We start from the raw sequence: 8557 nt of genomic DNA on the forward strand, positions 1-8557 counted from the left end.
AACATTTGTAAGTACTTAAAAGGTTAGAGTGACCTATAAATTTAAAAACAATATATTATAAAGTCGGTAAGTTTCATAAAAATAAAATTAAATTTACATTTTAATTACAATTTAATTATAATTCTTTTAGCACATTTGGCATGGCAGACTTTTATTCCATTTTTACCCTTGTTCTAATTACAATAAGGATAAATATCGGCTTCAGTCATACGTGAAGGTAAATAATAGGTAGATTTTATTGATATAATTAGAAATTGTGTACTGAAAAGTGGTCCGCGAAGATGATCACACGAAGTAACGGATGTGACCCCATAAGTTAATGTTTCGTAAGGATTATCATAAAAATACTAAATACCAGTACTTAGATAATAGGCTACTTGATAACCTAGTCAAATGAGATACTTTTTACGAAACGTGAAAACGTTTTTTTTTTAAAGTTTGTGTGGAAATACCATCCTGTGACGTCATCAATAAAAGCGTTCAAACGTCACTTATTGTTACTTAATCTCTCTCTCTATTTAAGAGCTGCGCTCTTGTCGGTGGAGTAACCGCCATTCCTCTCTTCTTCCCGCCAAAACCTTCACCTCCCGATACGACACGACCTGCACCTTCTCTTTTATTTGTTTCATAAATGTTATCCTAGGTCTACCCCTTCCTCTCTTCCCTTCAATTTTTCCTTCTATAATGTTTGTTATAAATGAATCGTGTCGTATCAGGTGGCCAATCATATTTCCTCTCCGGTTCTCTATAGTCTTCAATATGGTTCTCTTTTCCTCAACTCTTTCCAGCACTGATGGTGCACTTATGCTGCACTTATGGTGTCAAATGAAAAAGTGTTACTTAATACGTAATTAAAATTCAAAAATAAATCATAAAGTAAAAGAGATTGATTTTTGAACATCGTAGACTGGCTTCTATTTATAGATTGGAAATTTATAATTTATCTTTGACCCCGTCAAATACCCAATTAGGAATAAAAACTAAACATAATTTTAGAGCGGTTATTTTAGGTTCAATTCGGAAAGTCAGATGTTCCAAATTTTAATTTGAAAAATCAAACATTCTTTACTTCAAACGCGTCGCGTTTTCACTGGGAAATACAGAGGCAGTTGTTGTCCCAAGTACATATTCAAGCTTCTCATTATACTTCCCGTAATATATCATACGTTGTGGTTGTCAAATGTGACTGTTATTTAGCCGTAGTTTAATATAAAACGCATAGACATAAATATAAATCTACTCCAAACATATATTTCATAGTTTAATACTAGTTAAATAATTCCACTAAAGCTACGAGTATAAACTGACTTTACAATACGATCAATTGTCTCGAGGCAAACTTGTATTGATTTCTGAAACTCGATAGAATTTACAGCTTTGAGAGGCGATAGCTGAACAAAGGGGGATGTTTGTGCATTCAAATATATGCATGCGGTGAGTAATCCGTGAGGCGGCGGTACCGACGGGCACCCGTCGGCAGACCGCTGCCACTGACCTCTATACCACTACCATGGTATAAGAAAACCAGCCGGGTCTGCATGACAACCACGCCGCGCGCGGCGCGAATTACATTGAGCGCTTGGACCAATAAACGATACGAATGCTATCTACGTAGACGGACGTCAAACGGCTATTGGTCGAAGCGCTCAATATAATTCGAGCCGCGCGCGGCGCGGATGTCATGCACACCCACCAAGTATGCTCAAAAGTGACAGCTAACATTTCAAGGTTAGCCGAGCTGACGTCATCTCACCCGCTATTCGGCCGGGGTATTCATTCACTCGTTCATTTCAAAATTAATAGTTGTCAATCATCCATCCCTTTCCTTTTCAGCAGATAAGAAAATGACACGTACAAATAAAAATTGGGAGGTGGTCTACAGGAATTCAGACCATTATAAATTATATTACAGATTTTTCCCGCCAAGTAGTTAATGCCTTAAGCGACAAATCTACAATAAGCTACGTAAAGGAATATCCTGTAGATGTTTATAATAGTTTGCAACTTGGCTAAAGCCCCAGAGGTGTGTTGTAGATAACGTTCCTATTTTAAAATTCTATGTTCGTCGTTTATTCTTCACAATGTGTCTACAGCGCGGGTTTATAGCATTCTAACGCGATCCAGGGCGATATAGTTATTTGCTTACGAGAAGGGGAGGATTTATCGCCGCGTTGAATACAACTGTTGTTTATCGCTGTGAACAGTTCAATATCGCACTACGTTTCTATTGCTAAACACGTCTTCAATGTTCTTTGTACAATTACGGTGAAGATTTTGTTGAACGCCACTATATCAGCGGCATTAAATATTATTTTTTTATTCTCGGCTATGCATGGAGCGTATTTAAAACAACAGTGAAACATGATGAACTATAGGTACTTGTTTAAAAAAAAAACATAGAAGGGAAGCTACAAGGAAATAGAGGGAGGGGAAGACCAAGAAGAGCTTACATGGAACTGATTAATACTTTCAAGGTCAGAATGTCTAATGACGTTCGGATTCCAAGGTGTCATACTATTTATTATGAACCATCAATGACCCATGGTCTCTGCCCGTTAAAGAGAAGGCGAACGTCGTGTCTTATAAGAAAATGAAGGAATTGGTCTTTGATAGACAAGAATGGAGAATGCTACACCGATAAGAGCCTGGCTCTTAAATTAGTAATGATAGGTATTTGCGCGTAGGAATACAAACGCAGAACATTCAGCTCGCCCTGACAGAGTTGTCTCTGGAAGTAGTTTGTGGTAATATTAAATAACAGAATCTTCATAAAGGGAGGTAATATAGAATACTACCCCACAGTCGCCCGGAGCTCGAAGTTTTCACATAAAACTCATTAACAGCCGCGAGGAACATTCTTCTCTACTCCGCTTACGACTACACGGTCTATAATTTACTTTTAATGCACTCGTTTTGTTTCCGATACACTTTCAAATTCAGCTGCTTATCTTCCCGGGCATGTCGAGAAATCCGACGGAGAGATTGTATCCTCTCTAACATGTTGGGCCATTATATCCCTATAAGTTTGTAAACATGTATAAAGTGACACATTTTGTAACTACCAGTCTTAAAACCTAAGTAACATACTTATTTTTTTTTCTAAATTACATACAGGGTGTAAGTGACATCGTAACGAGTACTGAGGGGGATGATTCAGATCATGATTCTGAGTTAATGTCAAGTGGAATTTTCCATCGCAAAATTCGTGATTTAATTTGTTTTCTTTTTTACTTTTTTTTTTGATATTATATTTACTGAACTATATTCATAATATTTACGGAAACGAAGTGACGCGGCGGACGAACTGCTTACATAGTGTAAATAATTTATTATAGTAGAACAGTCGATGGTCGAACGAGCCAGCAGCTGGGGCAGTCGGCCATCCCGTCGCCCGGTCCATCAGGCATTTCCCCGACCTGCCCTATGGCTAGTTCCGGCCAAGTAGTTAATGCCATCTGCGGCAAATCTACAATAAGTCACGTCAATAAAAAAAAAACCTATTGCTAGTCCGGGCCTGGTAACAACGTCCTAAAATTCGAAACGCTGTGAATCAAAATATATTCTGTTACCCCCTGGGTTTCATACAACAACCCAGTGCACGCCCAGTCCCTGCTTCATGGCCCTGTCTACGGAAAAAATATACGGCGAATTTTATTTAATAAGCAGATACGAAATATTGTTTTGATAAATCAAGGTTAATTACTGTATTTTGTACAGTATTCTGGACTGTATTTTATTATACACAACTGTGAGTAATGTTGTTGTGATAGTAATGTTGGTGACGACATGATCGTCTTGTTATTCAACAAAATATAGTCAGCAGTGGCTGCAAATTGCCTTTTACTTATTTGTGCCCACCCCATTAGAGATTACGAGCGTGAAGGTTATGCATGCATGTGGGTATGTAACAATATAAGCAAAATTTTGGTTATTGTTTGCAAAACAGAGTGACTACTACATAGTTTTGTATTACTAAGACCACAGACTAAGACGTACCTGTTTTGTAATATAAATAAAAATCGAAAATAATAGTATTTTATGCAACAGTTGTATAAGAAGGGTCAAAAAATGCGAGTGGCGTGAGTTGCGATGTGAGCCTTGGCGAACATCGCAATAAGAGACGCCACGAGCATTTTTTGACCTAGTTATACAACGTTGCATACAATACTTTTTCTACGACGACGTCATTTTTCCTTTTTATTTTATACTTTTTAGTGTTTTGAAACGAAACACAAAAATTTTCCAATTTATTTTCCAACGCGCGGGAAAATGGCGGCAAATGTATACTTTTTTTTTATAGTATATCTATGGCACCAAACAAAGTAAAGGTGCCAGTTTCCAGGTCAAAAAAAAAAAACAACAACAATGCTTTTTTGGCGACATTATAGTACAGTTACACTTTGTAAACAATGCTTTTATAGGCCATAGAGCGTACACTTTTTCAAAGAGTTTAATTATGTATGTACTTATATTAGACTTTTTGGTTATTTAAATGCCAGATTAAAGTAGAGGAGTAGAAAAAATAAATTATGAAAGATAATAGGATTATGAAAGCAGTATATAAAGCGAAGTTTGGTGGTAGGGCTGGTAGAGGAAGACCTAGAAGGACGTACATTGACCAAATTGAAGTTGTTCTTAGAAAAGGTTCAGTACGATCTACTCTGAACCGTGCGTGTATGAAACGATTGATGAATGTGGAAGAAGCAAGAGAAGTGTGTCCATAGTCTCTGCTTACCCCGGTGAGAAATAGACGTGAGTTTAAGTATGTATGTAATTAATTATAAAAGTTTCAGTAGTCACTATGTTTTGTAAAAATACATACATACATACATAAACTCACGCCTATTTCCCACCGGGGTAAGCAGAGACTATAGAATTCCATTTGCTTCGATCCTGACACACTTCTCTTGCTTCCTCCACATTCATCAATCGCTTCATACACGCACGCCGGTTCAGAGTAGATCGTATTGAACCTTTTCTAAGGACATCTCCAATTTGGTCATCGTAAGTCCTTCTCGGTCTTCCTCTGCCAGCCCTACCATCAACTTTCGCTTTATATACCGCTTTTGCAATTTTATTATCCTTCATCCGCTCTACGTGTCCAAACCAACCAAATAAAAAAAATAATTTGTAAAAATAGGTAGCCTAAGTTTTCCTTAATCTTTACTGCAGTAGCTTTTCGTCTTAGAACATTTCTGCTACAGTAATCATAAATCATAATAAAATGCATCTTATTTATTACTATAAACCCTCTAAGCTAAAAGACGACAGCTATTAGCTACCGGCAGCTCCCCCCCTCTAATTACCCACCCCTTTATTACCTGCACTATTATTACACGTCCATCAGCGAGCTTCATGAGAAATGATACTTAGTAGTCTGTTCAGAGGTAATACCTATTTAGTTGTAATATACCGCGGATCGCTATAACAACAAGTCTGTATTTAGAAGAGGTACATACGTAATGTACGAGTACTAATAGGATACACTTTGAAACCATGTCAAATTAACTTTTTTGACAAATTAGACCGTAAGTCTCATTAAATATCAAATATGATAGTGCGACAGGGTTCTAAAGTGGGTATATGATAATGCTCTTGACTGTACACAATGTCTTATCGTCTTAAATTCAAATTCAATCTTTATCCAGCAGGCAACTTAGTTACACTTTGAATCGTCATTTGTTGGAAGTAAAACGAAGCGCCTTTGACTATTTAAGTTTAAGCAGTAATTCGTGTGCTGTAGTGCAATATCAGAACGCAGTAATAGATACGTCGGTCATGTCAGTTTGTATATGTCTCCCTCTAATTCACAGGTAGATTGACATTTTGCTGTTACTCTCGCTCGCACATACTGTCTGTTCTATGAGTCACTGTAGTATTTTTCTTTTTATATAACCTTTGCTAATAAAGCTATAATTTACTCTGCAATCCTTGTTTATTTTCGCCCATAACCCTTCATCATTTTTTACACAACGAACGGCTAATCCTAAATCCGTCTAAAACTAAGCTTCTCACAACCTGTTTAGTTCTTTAAAAAAACGCAAAATATTATTATACAATTGAATAATTAGCTGCCTAATATCAGTTCTCAGACAGTTAATCCCATTAATTCATAACTTCTAAATAATCACTAATCTTATAATAACCTTTTTTGCAAAGTTTTAGTTTATAGTGTAAAGGGGCACAAATTGGCACAGGTGCGTTGCGTAGAGTATACATACTTATAGAGGAATATAGAGGGTACAGTCGGCAAAAACTTTGCAACCATCCTTCCTGTCAGTCACTGGTTTTTGTCCTCTATCCTGGGGTTATACCCGCGGTAACCCGATTACAAATAGAAAAGCACAGCCTGGGTTTTTTACCTTCTGTTTTCCCCATTTTTTATTTCGCTAGTCTATTTTTATTTCACTGCGGAGAGCCTAGATAGTTTGATTTGGGAGAAAAAAAAATGTGAATCGGTTTTATGTATTGAACCGTGCATTCCTATATTAGGCTGCAGTTTTAAAGTGCACAATTTGAACACTCTGTAATAAAAATAATAAATCTCTGTAATTTCTTCTGTCGTGTGGCTTGTGAGGTGGAATACCAACCTCATCAACCCTGTTGTCAGCGTTATTATTGAGCCGCCAAAGGCCCCTGACATGGCTGATGTAACGACTACTTACTTAAGTACATCAGTAAGTAGTAACCGGGACCAACGGCTTAACGTGCCTTCCGAAGCATGGATCATCTTACTTTTTGGACAATCAGGTGATCAGCCTGTAATGTCCTAACCAAACTAGGGATCACAAAGTGATTTTTGTGATATGTCCCCACCGGGATTCGAACCCGGGACCTCCGGATCGTGAGCCCAACGCTCAACCATTGGACCACGGAGGCCGTTAGGCTGTGCGCTTATAGAATTCCTTACCATCTTCCAACAGAGTCGCTAACTCTCTTCAGAGCTTCAAATACTGTTACGAGTATTATGAATCTCAATGTAGTTATTCTTGGTGTCTTAATTATTATAATGTATTCTATATATTTCCCTACTTATTCTGTTGTGTGTCTGTGTATAGTGTCAGGATTATTATTGAGCCGCTAAAGGCCCCTAAAGACTTGGCTTATATAAGCATTACACTGTTTCAAAAGTCATTGATCTATGCCCTTGCTAGATTTCAACCTGAGACCTCAGAAAGGCACACTTTTTAATTAACTTACACCTTTACAGACAAAAAAGAAAGACGAAAGAATACCAAGTCAAACTCAGCAACGGAATGTATGAAACAAAACCTTGCCGTGAAAGGAAAACCTAATAAACTTGCAAGAGGAGATTTGTTAAAAAAGCAAAACATTTTCTGTGCGGAGGAGAATAATTAAAATTCTAGCGCAATTCAGCGGAGCTGCTTCGTTAGCCAGCGCCGGTGTTAAGTAATATTGCTTTAACTTAGGAATTAACAAGTAAAGAGGTATTTTAATCAGGTGAGTCAAAGAAGACTAAAGGTACCTTTTGTTGTAAAAAGGTTGATGTTTCAATCATAAGTTGTTACGAGTAGTTATATAGTACCTTCACTACAGCGCAGCACTTAGGTTGCCTCCGAAGATATCTCAGGATTAAAAGAATGAAGCGACACTTTGGCGGTAGACACCAACAAGTTGTTAAAAGACAAAGTTTATAGCCATTATTGGCCACCCACACTCAAGCACACGCACGCACGCACGCACGCACGCACGCACGCACGCACGCACGCACGCACGCACGCACGCACGCACACACACACACACACACACACACACACACGTATAATGCATCCAAATTTTTGTTTTCATTTCACGTTTTGTTTTTCTTTTCACTTTATTTAAAAAAAAGTCACTCCCGACACGAGCATAATTTACATTGCTTACTGGGAGGTCCACAATTTTGATATTGTAAAATACAGGAGATTTTTTTTTAATTTTTTTTTTATTATTTGCATTCGAAGATATTGGCATACATGACATCAGGTACTTATGTATAATGTAGAACTTCAATGTGGAAGCCCCTGTAAAGTTAATGTGTACATTGTAAAGAAAGACTGACGCGACATAAGTCTGTCAAGGGAGATAAGCTTCTATTGCTATTGTAAGAGACCTACCTGTCTGTCCCAGAAGGCGTTATTAAAGCATTTTAGGAAGCTTTCACAGTAAACCCCGAAGCAGGAGAGTTATCTTTATTTCATTGGAGAGCCGCCATTGTCTCGTGTCGACCGCTGGGATTATCTTGCACGAACTGTGTTGCAGATCTGTTTTACTGGAGACGATGGACCGATATATGCTAGCCGTATAAAATCCACGCGTAAACGCCAAGAACACACATACTTCGAAACAATGTCATTTTCTCCAATTTTTAATTCATAATTCTACAATATGTACTCAGAGCTAAGTGTCCACAATAACTTATTAAATCTACGAACGTAATTTATTCTACGTAACAAGTATTTTTATGATATAAAATAGTGTATGTTTAGTGTTGAAATGTGTTATAAAGGTGTTTACAACCTGCAAAACATAATATATGTAAGTGTTATTTATCTGTTTA

General features: G+C 37.4%; 1 long non-coding RNA gene across 1 annotated transcript in view; it reads right to left on the reverse strand.

The window, feature by feature from the left end:
* LOC126368250 (uncharacterized) overlaps positions 1-8224 on the reverse strand; it is a 58605-nt gene extending 50381 nt beyond the window's left edge. The window contains exon 1 of the long non-coding RNA XR_007566571.1: positions 8115-8224. This is a non-coding gene — a long non-coding RNA (uncharacterized LOC126368250). The remainder of the gene's footprint in view (positions 1-8114) is intronic.
* Between the last annotated feature and the right edge of the window lie 333 nt (positions 8225-8557).

This window comes from Pectinophora gossypiella, chromosome 7 (genome assembly GCF_024362695.1).
Source record: "Pectinophora gossypiella chromosome 7, ilPecGoss1.1, whole genome shotgun sequence".
Lineage (NCBI taxonomy): Eukaryota > Metazoa > Arthropoda > Insecta > Lepidoptera > Gelechiidae > Pectinophora > Pectinophora gossypiella.